This window comes from Dama dama, chromosome 8, assembly GCF_033118175.1.
Source record: "Dama dama isolate Ldn47 chromosome 8, ASM3311817v1, whole genome shotgun sequence".
Classification (NCBI taxonomy): Eukaryota; Metazoa; Chordata; class Mammalia; order Artiodactyla; family Cervidae; genus Dama; species Dama dama.
In genome coordinates this window covers 10,856,665-10,872,647 of record NC_083688.1, presented here as the reverse complement: position 1 = coordinate 10,872,647, position 15,983 = coordinate 10,856,665, and the positions used below count along the sequence as shown (strand labels likewise).

The 15,983-nt window shown below is 39.4% G+C and overlaps 1 pseudogene; it reads left to right on the top strand.

The window, feature by feature from the left end:
* Positions 1 to 10,789: 10,789 nt before the first annotated feature.
* Positions 10,790 to 10,899, top strand: LOC133061084 (small nucleolar RNA SNORA40; annotated as a pseudogene).
* Positions 10,900 to 15,983: the final 5,084 nt, after the last annotated feature.

Sequence of the window (15,983 nt, the reverse complement as noted above, 5' to 3'; positions counted from 1 at the left end):
TTATCCTTCCCCCTCCCTTACCCTCTGGTATCCATAAGTTTTTTTACATCTGTAACTATTTCTGTTTTGTATTTAAGTTCATTTGTACCCTCTTTTAGATTTCATGTATAAGTGGTATTTTATGGTATTTGTCTTTCTCTGACTTGCTTCACTCAGTATGAAAATTTCTAAGTCCATCCATGTTGCTGCAGATGGCATTATTTTGTTCTTTTTTATGGCTAAGTAATATTCCATTGTGTTCTTTATCCATTCATCTGTCAATGGACATTTAGATTGCTTCCATGTCTTGGCTATTGTAAATAGTGCTGCTATGAACACTGGGGTGCTAGTACCTTTTCCAATTATGGTTTTCTCTGGATATACGTCCAGGATTGGGATTGCTGGATCATTGTGTGTGTGTGTGTGTGTGTGTGTGTGTGTGTGTGTGTGTGTGTGTTAGTCACTCAGTCACATCCAACTCTTTGCAGCTCCCTGGACTGTAACCCATCAGGCGCCTCTATCCATGGAATTCTCCAGGCAAGAATACTGGAGCGTTTAGTCATTTCCTTCTCCAGGAGATCTTCCCCACCCAGGGATAGAACCCGAGTTTCCCGCGTTGCGGGCAGATTCTTTACTGTCTGAGCCACCAGGGAAACCCTTGCTGGATCATATTGTAGCGCTGTTTTTAGTTTTTTAAGGAACCTCCTTACTGTTCTCCATAGTGGGTGCACCAATTTACATTCCCAGCAGAAGTGTAAGAGTTCTCTTTTCTCCATACCCCCTCCAGCATTTATTGTTTGTAGATTTTTTTATAATGGCCATTTACACCAGTGTGAGGTGACACTTCATTGTAGTTTTGATTTCCATTTCTCTAAAAATTAGTGAAGCTATGACAAACCTAGACAGTGTATTAAAAAGCAGAGACATTACTTTGCCGACATAGGTCCATCTAGTCAAAGCTATGGTTTTTCCAATAGTCATCTATGGATGTGAGAGTTGGACCATAAAGAAAGCTGAGTGTTGAAGAATTGATGCTTTTGAAATGTGGTGTTGGAGAAGACTCTTGAGAGCCCCTTGGACTGCAAGGAGATCCAACCAGTCCATCCTAAAGAAAATCAACCCTGAATATTCACTGGAAGGGCTGATGCTGAAGTTGAAACTCCAATACTTTGGCCACCTGATACGAAGAGCCAATTTATTGGAAAAGACCCTGATGCTGGGAGAAATTGAAGGCAGGAGGAGAAGAAGGGGATGACAGAGGATGAGATGGTTGGATGGCATCACTGACTCAATGGACATGAGTTTGAGCCAGCTCCGGGAGATGATGAAGGACAGGGAAGCCTGGCATGCTGTGAACCACTGGGTTCTCAAAGAGTCAGAAATGATTGAGCGACTGAACAACAGTAATTAGTGATGTTGAGCATCTTTTCATGTGTCTCTTGGCCATCTGTATGTCTTCTTTGGAAAAATATATATTTAGATCAACTGCCCATTTTTTTGATTGGGTTGTTTGTTTTTTTAATTTTGAGTTGCATGAAATGTTTGTATATTTGTATATTTTGGAGATTAATCAGTCCCTAGTTGGTTGCTTTGTTTGCAAATGTTTTCTCCCATTTTGAGAGTTGTCTTTTTGTTTTGCTTATGGTTTTCTTTGCTATGCGAAAACTTTTAAGTTTAATTAGGCCCCATTTATTTATTTTTGTTCTTATTTTCATTACCCTATGAGGTGGATCAAAAAAGATCTTGTTGCCATTTATGTCAAAGAATGTTCTGCCTATGTTTTCCTCTAAGGGTTTTATAATATCTGGCCTTACATTTAGGTCTTTAATCTCATACATTATTTCATGTGATCTTCAGAACAACCTTATGGTCTAAGGACTATCACCTATTTCACAGAAAAAGAAACAGACATTGAGGAGGTGAAGCAATTTCCCAAGGTCACACAGAGAGCAAGTAGCATTTGAGGCAGACACATCCTCAAGGCTCTCTGAGAGACTAACACCATATATAGACGTCAGGCTTGTCTTCCCCAGGCAAGTTTTTCTCTTTTTCCTCATCGATACAGACACCTGATTCCCCTCCGCAGTTGTGGTTGCTGTTCAGTCATTAAGTCCTGTCTGACTCTTTGAGACCCCATGGACTGCAGCAAGCCAGGCTTCCCTGTCTCACTCTCTCCTGGAGTTTGCTCAAACTCATGTCCATTGAATCGATGATGCCATCCAACCGTCTCATCCTCTGTTACGCCCTTCTTCTCCTGCCCTCAATCTTTCCCAGCATCAGGGTCTTTTCCAGTGAGTCGGCTCTTCACATCAGGTGGCCAAAGTATTGGAGCTTCAGCTACAGCATCAGTCCTTCCAGTGAACATTCAAGGTTGATTTCCTTTAAGACTGACAGGTTTGATCTCCTTGCTATCCAAGCAGTAAGAGAAGTATCTCGTAACAATTGAGCCTTGAGAGGATATGTCTGCAGTCAGGCAGCCTAGGCTAAAATCCATTTCTACCTCTCACAGCTGTGACCTTGGCTGTATTTCTCCGTGAGCCCCAGTTTTCTTATCAGTGAAACAAGGATAATAATGTCTATCTCAGAAGATTGTTGAAGTGTTTAAGATGTGACAGTTTTTTATTTTTTACTTTTTAAAAAATATTTTTAAAATTTATTTCTGTATTTATTTTTAAATATTTTGGGCTGTTCTGAGACTTCGTTGCTGCCCACAAGCTTTCTGTAGTTGTTGTGCAAAGGGGCTACTCTCTAATTGCAGTGTTTGGGCTTCCCATTGTGCTGACTTCTCTTGTCACAGAGTGAAGGCTCAGTAGTTGTGGCCCATGGGCTTGGTTGCTCTGCGGCATATGGAATCTTCACGGATCAGAGATGGAGCTGGTGTTCCCTGCATTGCAAGGCAGATTCCTAACCACTGGAGACTACCAGGGAAGCCCGTTTCAAAAATATTTATATATTTGGCTGCATTGGGTCTTAGTTGTCTTATGTGGGAACTTTCATTGCTATGCACAGATTCTCTAATTGCTGGCTTATTTGCTTTGTGGTATGTGGGATCTTAGTTCCCTAGCCAGCGATAGAACCTGAGTTTCTTGCATTGCAAGGCAGAGTCTTAACCACTGGACAACCAAGGAAGTCCCCTGTAGGTTTTTAGTACAGAGATCAGAACATAGTAATTGCTTAATAAACAGTAACTCTGATTATTACCTGTCAGCCACCAACCTTATCAGGTACATCTAATAAGGACTGAATTTCAGGAGTGGACCCAACTTAAGGTCAGACTGGGGCCCAAAACAATATTATGCCTGATTCTTTAAAAACATAGCACACCTTATGTGTAGAAATGAATATTGTCAACTTCAAGTTGTCATCACCTTGGGGGCAGTGCATTTATTCCAGGGACGCTTCCACTCTCCAAAACATTTTGGGGGTACCCAATTCAGAAATGGCTTTAGGGTCTATGACACATTCTTTTGAATATCCTTATCAATAGCAAATCTTTACCCTCTGTAAAGATAGAGTCAATGTTTGAAATAATCAAAAGTTGGTGAATAAGTAGGGTACAGGGGAAGATGAAGTAAGACTAATTTTCTAATATGACTTTTACATGGATTTTGTCCTTTTATTTTATTTTTGGTCATGTGACTTGATGAGTCTTAGCTTTCCCACCAGAGACTGAACCCGAACCCTCAGCAGTGGAAGTGCAGAGTCCTAACCACTGGACCACCAAGGAATTCCCAAGGATTTTATCCATTTAAAATAAACTAGTTTTTCTTATCCTCCAATTAAAAAATAAATTAATTAAAAAATAAAAAATAAGATAAACTAGTTTTTCAAAGATAAAAGCAAATGAAGTCCAATTAAATTAAAACAAGAAAGAAAATTACCCATAGCTTACAGGACATGCATGTTAAGTCGATTCAGCTGTGTCCAACTCCTTGCGACCCCACGGACTGTAGTCCACCAGGCTCCTCTGTTCATGGGATTCTCCAGGCAAGAATACTGGAGTGGGTTGCCATGCCCTCCTCCACGGGATCTTCCTGACCCAGGACTGAACCCACATCTCTTGAGTCTCCTGCACTGGCAGGCGGATTCTTCACCACAAGTGCCACCTACCGCTGCTATCCTTTTGGTGCACTTTCCTTATCTTTCCTTAATACACAATTTAAAAAACAGAAATAATAGTGTATATACAATTTATAAAATGCTAACCTGATTTAAATTATGTCATAAGCATATTTTCATGTTGCTGTAGTCTTCATAATATTTTTAATGGCTGCATAATATTTCATCAAATAGATATGGCAGAATTTACTTAACCACTTCTCATTTGTTGAACATTTAGGTAGTTTCAAATGTTTTATTATGAAATATATGTAATTTCCCCCCAATTTTTTCTTTTTTTTTTTTAGATTTTGATTTTTTTTTCATTTATTTTTATTAGTTGGAGGCTAATTACTTTACAATATTGTAGTGGTTTTTGTCATACATTGACATGAATCAGCCATGGATTTACATGTATCTCCCATCCCGATCCCCCCTCCCACCTCCCTCTCTACCCGTTCCCTCTGGGTCTTCCCAGTGCACCAGGCCCGAGCACTTGTCTCATGCATCCAACCTAGGCTGGTGATCTGTTTCACCCTAGATAATATACATGTTTCGATGCTGTTCTCTTGAAACATCCCACCCTCGCCTTCTCCCACAGAGTCCAAAAGTCTGTTCTGTACATCTGTGTCTCTTTTTCTGTTCTGCAATTTTTTCTTATTTCTTCAGCTTGGATTACCGGAAGAGGGATGTTGGATCAAAGGGTATGAGAATTTAATGATTCTTTTGTTTTTTTTATTTATTTTTAATTGAAGGATAATTGCTTTACAATACTGTGTCGGTTTTTGCCATATATCAACATGAATCAGCCATAGGTATATATATGTACCCTGCCTCTTGGCCTTCCCCCCCACCTCCCACCCCATGCCACCACTCTAAGTTGTCACAGAGCACCCATTTGAGTTCCCTGAGTCACAGAGCAAATTCCCACTGGCTATCTGTTTTACATATGGTGGTGTATATGTTTCCCGGTGGTTCTTGATATTTACTTCCAAGTTGTTTTCCAGTAGGTTTTCACTGGGGCTTCCTCGGTGGCTCAGCCATAAAGAATCTGCCTGCAATGCAAGAGACATGGGTTTGATCCCTGGGTCAGGAAGAACCCCTGGAGGAGGGCATGGCAACCCACTCCAGTGTTCTTTCCTGAAGAATCCCATGGACAGAGGAGCCTGGTGGGCCTCATACAGTCCATAGGTTCACAAAGACTTAGATGCTACTGAGCACACATACACATGGGTTTTCATTAATTTATAATGCCACTGGAAATATTAGAATATCCATTTCATTGCATTTAAAACAAGCACTTGATATCACAATTTTAATAAATTAGGAACTAGAAAAATATTTCCTTGGGAACTAAAGTCAACTGGGGGGCTTCCCTAGCAATCTAGCAGTTAAAACTCTCCACTCTCAATGCAGGGAGCATGGATTTGACCCCTGGTCAGGTAACTAAGGTCTCCTCATATGCTGCATGGTGTGGCCAAATAAATAAATAAAGTCAAATTGGTTTGACTTCTCTCCCTCCCTCCCCAAATAAATATATATATATATATATTTGAAAAAAATGTACAAAAACATGTAAATAAGTGTGTAGTTTCTCAAAAATTAGTACTTTGAAGGGAATCACATATTTAGATGTTTGTCTTCTGATATTTTTGTTTTTTAAAAAGATTAATCTCATCACTTCACATTCACACCTCCAAAGAAAAACACAAGAGCAATTACGGTCAACTTGACAAAAACACCAGTGTGATGACTCATATCCTGTCCACCTTGAGTTTGGTGCTGGTGCTACACTGTTGGGCCCCACACTGCTGGGAGCCTGCCATTGCCTAAAGGCTTCAGGGGGTGGGATCGTCTCTACTTTGAAAGAGGAGGGATCACCTTTTTTTTTTTTAATTTTGGAGATTTGAAATTTATTTTATTTTTATTTATTTATTTATTTTATTAGTTGGAGGCTAATTACTTCACAACATTTCAGTGGGTTTTTTCATACATTGATATGAATCAGCCATAGATTTACATGTATTCCCCATCCCGATCCCCGCTCCCACCTCCCTCTCCACCCGATTCCTCTGGGTCTTCCCAGTGCACCAGGCCCGAGCACTTGTCTCATGCATCCCACCTGGGCTGGTGATCTGTTTCACCATAGATAATATACATGCTTTTCTTTCGGGGGTCACCTTTTAAAGTGAGTGGAGAAGCCTCCAACTAATAAAAATAAATGGAAAAAAAATAAAAAAACAAAAAAATATATCAAGAAAGATTTTATATATTTTAAAATCAAAAAAATAAAGTGAGTGGAGAAGACTGACTCCTTTACCCTCTTATACCAAACACACCAGCTAAAAAGGGCACAGACAGAGTGGGAAATTCCAGATACCCGTTACTCCCCTACTAAAGCAAGAATCTTTTTTTTTGTTTGTTTGTTTTTTTAATTATTATAAATTTTCAGTTACATAAGAAACCTACATTCATTGTAAATATATAAATAAGACAGGCAAAAACAATAAAAAGTACAGCGTATTTCCCAATACCAAGCAAAAACCATGAAGATTTTGAAGTATTTACTCTGACACCATTTTCTCTATAGTACACGTTTTATCAAAAATAGCATTCCATGTGTGCTCAGTCCCTCAGTCATGTCCGGCTCTTTGTGACCTCATGGACTGTAGCCTGCCAGGCTCCTCTGTCCATGGAATTTTCCAGGCAAGAATATTTGAGCGGGTTGCCATTTCCTTCTCCAAGAGATCTTCCCGACCCAGAGATCAAACCTGTGGCTCTTGCATCTCTTGCACTGACAGGCAGGTTCTTTATCTCTGAGCCACCTGGAAAGCTCAAGGAGACTGAGGCAGAGAAGTGATTTGCCTAAGGTCACAAAGTTTATAAGTTAACTAACTGGAATATTTTTTCCGTGTTGTTAAGTTCATTTCCACACAGTTTTTTGAATGGCTGCACGGTATCTCACTCTGTGGATGAAGTATTTAATTGTTCCACTTCCTTTTATGAGACATCTAGATTACTTCCATTTTTCAGTGTTACACACATCACTAAGATACTTACTACATGACCTTTGTGCACATCCTTGATTATTTCCTTTTAGGCTAAATGCCCTCAAGAAGAGTTGCGTTGATTTTTATTTCTCTCAAAGAGATGTTCCTTTCTCTGTCTTTCATGATCTTAGAATTTTACCACTTTTGCCTACAGCAATATTTTAAAATTCATTTTACCAGTTCTGAGAAATGAATTCCAGTGCTAAAGGGTGAGTCATTTCTCTAAAGTAAAAGAGCCAGGGCCTCGTATCGCCCTCCTTTCCATGCTCTCTTGCTTTTTATAAGTGCTGAACTTCATGGCTTATCCACTTGTTCATCAGAGAGGAATGAGGAGTGTTAACCTGGGACAAACCAATTTATGCAGGCAGGATTCTTTTGGTCTATGAGTCAGTATTCACTAATTCACTCATTCATTCATTCAGTAAATATCTGAATGGTTACTTTATGAGTAGTACTAAGCAAAGGTTATGGGGTTCACAGAAAAAATATTTAGAACATGCTAAACAAAACATTTAGCACATAACCTGGCACACAATAATTGCTCAAGAAATCAATATTTATGCCAGGCACTGTGCCAATTGCCCAAGGAGTGTATTTTCTCCTTTAATTCCTACACCAACCTGCAGAATTGGGGTCTTTTTTTAATATTTATTTTTATTTATTTATTTGGCTGCACAGGGTCTTAGTTGTGGCATGTGGGATTTAGTTCCCTGACTGGGGTTGAACCTGTGCCCCTTGCATTGGAAGTCATTCTTAACCACTGGACAGCCAGGAAAGTCCTGGAGGTCTTTTATTATTCCCATTTTGCAGATAAGGAAACTGAGGCCTAGAGAGGTTTACCCAGATTGAGCAACATATATGTGGTGTTCAGATTTGAACTGACGACTCCAGAGTCTGTGCTGTTAACTTTGTAGTACGCTGTACTACAAAACACAATTTCTCCTCTTAAGACGCATGCAGTCTTAACAATGCTAAAACTGAAAACAGCTGACTTACTTACCAAGCACTATGCTAGGCCTTTATGCATATCGATCATTTAATTGATATGACAACTCTATGAAATACATACTATTGTAATTATACTTGTTTTATAGATGAGAAAATAGACATTCTGAGAGTTTAAAGAACTTGCATTTAAACTCTACAAATAACTACTAAATGGTAGCACTAGAAGCCAAGATGGACAAAAGAATCACCAGGGCTTCCCTAGTGGCTCAGTGGCTCTGCTAATACGGAGACACAGGTTCGATTCCTGGTCTAGGAGGATCCCATATGCTGTGGAGCAACTAAACCTGTGCACCACAACTATTGAGCCTGTGCGCTAGAGCCCGGGAACCACAACAAGAGTAACTAAAGCTCTGCTAACTAGAAAGCCCATGCAGCAACAAAGACCCAGCACAGCCTCCCCGCAAAAAACAACCCAGAGAATTACTGTGTAGGGAATGTGATGAAATGTAAAACAGGTGATGCTACTGAGCTGTCATCAAATGTCAGAAGTCACAGGAAGGAAACTTCATGACCTTCTTGTGTTCCAGGAATGATCATAGAACGACAGAAAGGGAAAATCCTGGCTGCTTGTGAGGCCTGGTGTTGAAAGCCTTCACACAGGTTATTTCATTATATCCTCTACGTGATGAAGATGTCAAATTTCCTCACTTGTACAGATGGGGAAATGGATTCTCTAGAAAGTGATGCAATTTGTCCAAGGTCACACAGCTGGTAAATGGCAGGGCTAGAACTGGAACCTATTTTGTCTCTCAAGCCTGAGCCCTTAGCCACTATGTTACCTGCTTTCTATTATTTGATCTTGCTTTTTGGTTGTGTGGGAGTCAGATAGCCAGAGATGAATGGAAAAGTCAAAGGTAAATGGATATTAAGGAAGATAATGTATAAGCAAGAGTATTCAAGTACATTCAAGCAAAAGGAAGCAGGTCTGCTTGGTCAGTGCTAAAGATTCATTTGTTTTGGGAAGGAGCCCCTTGTTTGCTTACCTTTGATGACTTCATGAACTGTACAAATGTCTATTTCTGCCATTGTAATGGGAGCTGTTAGAGACAGGAACTGTATCTTAGACACTGTAAGCCAGTGTCTAGCATTGATGTTGCTTATTCGCTAAGTCCTGTTCGGTTCTTTTGTGACCTCATGGAATGTAGCCCACCAGGCTCCTCTGTCCATGGGACATGCCAGGCAAGAGTACTGGAGTGGGTTGCCATTTCCTTCTAAAGGGGATTTTCCCAGCCCAGGGATCAAACCCACGTCTCCTGTGTCTCCTGCATTGGCAGGCAGATTTGTTACCACTGTGCCACCCGGCAAGCCCACTGGAATGGCAGGCAAACTTCCCTTGCCACAAGGCAAAGCCTAAGGAGTTTATAAAGAAAAACACTAAGCTCTATTCAAGGACGTAAGAAGACCTGGTTCAATGTCATGATCCGGATAACCTCAGTTGTGTAAAGATTTCATTCATTTAGCAAATATTCAGAGAGACTATCACAAGCCAGGCATTGTTCTGGGTTCTAGGGGTACAGCAGAGAACAAAACAGAGCTCCTATCCTCATGAATCTTACATTTTTAGTAGAGAAGCAGTGATTAGATAATCTGAAGTTGGATAGTAATAAATGCTATGAAAACGATTAAATAAAAGAAAGAAAGGGTGATGGGTAGTGAGAATGCTACTTAATTTAGGATGGTTGGGGGTGCTTATCAACATTTTAGCAGAGACCTGAAAGAGATGAAGGAAGTCTGCCACATTGAATTCTGCCGAGGGAGCACTCCATGCAAATGTCAGTTCTGCATGAGAGAAAAAAATGTCTATGAAAGCTAAGTCTATTTTCAGAGGGAAATAAAAGTAGGGAGACCTGCCCTACTGGTAGAACTGGCTCTACCACGAAGCCACAGCAATAAAAATATTGTGTTGACACTGAAACAGAGAAAATGATCAATGGAATGGAATGGAGAGCCTAGAAATGCGAACTTAGCATGTGATAAAAGTGACATCATGAAACACTGGAATGATTGTTTTTCCCTTGGTAGAAAAATGAATTCACTGTGTAGAGAAAAAAGCTGAATTTCCCCCTAAATGTGAAAGTTAAAACTATAAAGCAGACAGTACAGGAAAATCTCTGTTACCCAGGTATAAATAAAGACTTCCAAAATAAGACTCCAAATTCTAAGGTCAAAATTTAGGACATCTACTAAATTAATGACATAACAAATTTGCATGAAGGTTGCAGACTGGGAGAAGGTATCTGCAGTGTTTAAAGAAGGAGAGACTTCCCTGCTGGTCCAGTGGTTAAGATACCACCCTCTTGATGCAGGGGGCCTAGGTTCAGTCCCTGGTCAGAGAACTAGATCCTGCATGTGGCAGCAAAGATCAAAAATCCAGTGTGAGGCAGCTAAGACCCAGAGCAGCCAAATAAATAAATAAATGTTAATAAACAAGGAATAATGTCTAGAATATACAATTGCTACAAATCAACAAGACAAGAAGTCAAATAGAAAAACAAGCAAAGGATATATGAATACCTTAGTTTCACATACTAAGCATACAGAAAAATGCAAGTGTCAACTTTAATTATAATCAGAGAAATGCAAATCAAAACAACTGAGAATTCCCACTTTACCGTTACCAGACTAGCAAAAATCAGTAGCACTTGTGGTTTTTTTTTTTTGTTTGTTTAATCTGTGGACAAAGACAGGTGAGAAAAGAAATCCTCTTTTGCAGCCCAGAACTCATTGTTTAGTATGAGTTTTGAGACAGATAAGAAGGATCATGATACCTGAAAGAGATTCAAGTGGTGGAGGTACTGATAAACACAAAGGTTGCTTCCAGGACTATAGATTTGATCATTTAAAAGCTTAAGATATGAAGGAAATTACCAACTACATTGATTTAGTACTCTAATCTTAATGTTGACATGAAATGAAGATGGCTTCCTTTTTTAGGCTTATATTTTGAGGGTCTGAACTTTAAAAATGAATTACCATATCCCAATGATCTAAGAGTTGACTCATTGGAAAAGACCTTGATGCTGGGAGGGATTGGGGGTAGGAGGAGAAGGGGATGACAGAGGATGAGATGGCTGGATGGCATCACAACTTGATGGACATGAGTTTGAGTAAACTCCGGGAGTTAGTGATGGACAGGGAGGCCTGGCGTGCTGTGATTCATGGGGTCGCAAAGAGTCAGAAACGACTTGAGTGACTGAACTAAACTGAACTGAACTGAATGATCTGTACTATTCTTATTTTTTTAATAGCTTTTTTTTTTTTAAGAACTTTATTTATTTATTTGTTTGTTTATTTATTTTTGGCTGTGCTGGGTCTTTAGTTGTGGAGAACAGGGGTTACTCGCTAGTTTCAGTGTCTGAGCATCTCATTGCAGTGGCTTCTCTTATTGCAGAGTACAAGCTCTAGGGCTCCAGGGCTTCAGTAGTTGCGGCCCCCCGGCTCTAGGGCACAGGCTTAATAGTTGAGGCACATGGGCTTAGTTGTTCTGTGGCGTGTGGGATCTTCCTGGATCAGGGATTGAACTCGAGTATCCTGCATTGGCAGGCAGATTCTTTACCACTGAACCATCAAGGAAGCCCCACCTGTACTGTTCTGAGGTGTGATAGTTTAAGAGTAAATCTGACTTGAACTTAATGCATGTTTAGAGGATGTCTAAAATTCAGAACCAGGCAGATCCACCTCCTCTGACCCTAAACATAGTCCAAAGCTAATTGCTTGAGGAAACTGAATCCCTAAGACCACAGCTGGGGAATTTTGAAGTGTGTCCCTATTCCACTGAATATCAAAGAAGCCCAACTGAAAAACTGTGGACTGAGCAAAAATTATTTTTAAAAGTGTTATCTTGAACAGTATGACTCAAATGGAGGAATTAAGGAGATTGGCAGTGAAAAGGCATCAGAATGTGAAATTACTTAAAAATTTATTGACAAATAATTTTGCTTGTTACATATTAAAAAAATCTTTACACTTAAATAAAATACTGGAAAAAATTAGAAAAATGGTAACACTGAAGATTAATGAGGATGTGGTTATTAAGATTTCTTGTGTACTGTGATAGTAATGTAAATAGCACATCTATTCTGAAAAGCAACCTGTTAATTTTTGGCAAAATTGAGCATTCCCAATTACATAGTGTAGGCGAATTATTCATGTCAATATACAAACTTGCTTAGTTTTGCAATTTTAATAGTAACAGAGTGTTGACGGCAATTTAGGTGTCTATCATCAAAAGAGTGAATGAGTACAAACATGGTAGATGGACAGTACTTATGTGCCTGGATTCTGAAGCTAGACTGTTCAAGTTCAAAAGCAGGCTCCAACACTTACAATGGAAGTAAAAATTTGAGTTATCTGTGCCTCATTCTTATCTACAAAATGGGAGTAAAAATATCATAGGGTTGTTGGGAGAAGTATATGTTTTAAAACATTTAAAGCACCTGAAACAGAGTTAAGCATTGTTGTTGTTCATACTCTAAGTCATGTTCAACTCTGCAACCCCGTGGACTACAGCACGCCAGGTTTCCCTGTCCTTCACTATCTCCCAGAGTTTGCTCAGATTCATGTCCATTGAGTCAGTGATGCTATCTAACCATCTCATTCTCCTCCTGCCTTCAATCTTTCCGAGCATCAGGGTCTTTTCCAATGAGTCGGCTCTTCGCATCAGGTGGCCAAAATGTTGGAAACTTCAGCTTCATCATCAATCCTTCCAGTGAATATCCAGGGTTGATTTCCTTTAAGATTGACTGGTTTGATCTCCTTGCAGTCCAAGGGACTCTCAAGAGTCTTCTCCAGCACCAGAATTTGAAGGCATCAATGCTTCAGTGCTCAACCTTCTTTATGGTCCAACTCACATCCATACATCATGACTACTAGAAAAACCATAGCTTTGACTATATGGACCTTTGTTGGCAAAGTTAAGCGTTATTTAAGTACTAATATTACTGGTAATATGAAAGCCTATGCAAGTTCAAAGTTGTAAGTTGTAGGTTTATGTTTAGCAACAAGATAATATTACAAAAGCAATAACTTTAAAAAGAAGAGGAACATTTATTGCACATCACTTATGTGAATATGCTTACATAACTCTACATAGTTTATAAGACAAGCATCAGAGACGTACATTGAACATATACGAATGGGTGCCTATAATAAAGAGTTAAGTTTAGGAATAAAGTGGAAGACTACAAAATAAGAAAGGGGCCTGCTTGAATTATCTTGCTAATATGTTATGAAAGGAGGAACAAGATTTACTCATGCAACTGAACCAACAGTTAGAACCAGACATGGAACACGGACTGGTTTCAAACGGGGAAAAGGGTACATCAAGGCTGTATATTGTCACCCTGCTTATTTAACTTATGGAACTTCCCCGGTGGCTCAGAGGTTAAAGAGTCTGCCTGCAATGCAGGAGACCTGGGTTCGATCCTTGGGTCGGGAAGATCCCCTGGAGAAGGAAATGGCAACCTACTCCAGTTTTCTTGCCTGGAGAATCCCATGGACAGAGGAGCCTGGTGGTACAGTTCACGGGATCACAAAGAGTCAGACACGACTGAGCGACTTCACTTATTTAACTTATATGCAGAGTACATCATGTGGAATGCCAGGCTGGATGAAGCACAAGCTGGAATCAAGATTGCCAGGAGAAGTATCAATAACCTCAGATATGCAGATGACACCACTCTTATGGCAGAAAGTGAAGAGAAACTGAAGAGCCTCTTGATGAAAGTGAAAGAGGAGAGTGAAAAAGTTGGCTTAAAGCTCAACATTCAGAAAACTGAGACCATGACAGCGGGTCCCATCACTTCATGGCAGATAGATGGAGAAAATGGAAACAGTGAGAGACTTTCTTGTTTTGAGCTCCAAAATCACTGCAGATGGTGACTGCAGCCATGAAATTACAAGATGCTTGCTCCTTGGAAGAAAAGCTATGACAAACCTAGACAGCATATTAAAAAGCAGAGACATTACTTTGCCAACAAAGGTCCGTCCAGTCAAACCTATGGTTTTTCCAGTAGTCATGTATGCATGTGAGAGTTGGACCATAAAGAAAGCTGAGGGCCAAAGAGTTGATGCTTTTAAACTGTGGCTTTGGAGAAGACTCTTGAGAGTCCCTTGGACTGCAAGGAGATCAAACCAGTCAATCCTAAAGGAAATCAGTTCTGAATACTCATTGGAAGGACTGATGCTGAAGCTGAAGCTCCAATACTTTGGCCACCTGATGGAAAGAACTGACTCAGAAAAGATCCTGATGCTGGGAAAGATTGAAGGCAGGAGGAGAAGGGGACAACAGGGGATGAGATAGTTGGATGGCATCACTGGCTTGATGAACATGAGTTTGAGAAAGCTCTGGGAGTTGGTGAAGGACAGGAAAGCCTGGTGTGCTGCAGTCCCTGGGGTCGCAAAGAGTCAGACACAACTGAGCAACTGAAGCCAGTAAAAGCTATGTTGAAAATATGCAAGGTTAAGTCAAGAAAAGGATCCCAGAACCAGAGAAATAACCACCTAACCAACTTGGAAGCTATCCTATCCTTGATTTTACCCTTAAATCAGGTAATATCATCCTTACCATTTCAGTCAACTTTGGATAGGTTTTCTTAACAGAGTATTCGTATAATCTTTCAAGTGGCAAACTGAGGTCCAACGAGAATTATGATTTGTCAAATGTTGGTCAACTGGGGTGTTATCTAAGTGGAAGGTTCCAGAAGAAAATGAAAATTTTGAGTGACCTACAATTTTTAGCAAGCCAAACTGTCTCCAGTGTATTAAAAACTCTACAGGTATTAAAATGACCCACATTTATCTCACTCAGAACTGTTTTAAAAAATTCATTAAGTCAAATGACAAATGGGAAATTATATAAAAGCTCTTTACAAATAAAGATAAGATGAACAATGAAGAAAAAGAAATTCATGTCAGGAAAAAAATGTCCAATAAACATAAAAATTTAAATATCACCGATCATGGTTTTTTTTTTTTTAATTAAAACCAGTCACCATTTATCATCAAATGGGAAAAATGTGTTATCATGGTCATACCCAGTTTTGGCAACTGTGTTGGAAACCTCATTTACAACTGGTAGGAGTGAAAACTGGAACATTTCTGGAAGGCATTTGGCAATACATGGCAGAAGACTTAAAATAGTGCATACTTTCTGACTCAGCAGTTCCCTAGAATTTATCCTAAACAATGATCACACATGACAAAAAATATCTAATTAGAAGTACTAGCAACACCGGATAGTTTATAAAAGCAAAAATATGGGATCTAACTCAAAATCCCAAAGTAGAGGAAACAATTAAATTTTGGAAAATCCTAATGATAGGATACAAATAATAATGATCAATATTTAAATATAAGCTCTGCTCATTTGTAGCTGTATCGCTCAGGGAAAGCTAATTACTCTCTCTGCACCTCAGTTTCCCTGTAAAATATGGGTCTGTTGTGAGGGTTAAATTAATAAACCTACCTAAAGCACTTAGGATAACACTGACACATAATAAGAACTCAATAAAAACTTTTTTTTTAAGCAGAAGAACATTGTAGCCTAATATCCTGGAACAATGTTACTGATTAAAAAAATTGACTACAAACCAGTATGTACACAATGTTTTTCTAAAATGTATCTCATATACATACATTTCTAAAAATAAAACCTAGAAGGATATAAAACAAAATAGAAACTATACATCTCAGGACTTCCCTGGTAGTCCAGTGGTTAAGAAACTGCTTCCACTACAGGGGGCATGGGTTTGATCTCTGGTTGGGGAACTAAGTTCCTGCATGCCACGCATGAGGCACACCAAAAAAAAAAACAACAAAAAACCAAAACCAGCACATTTCTTTAAATAA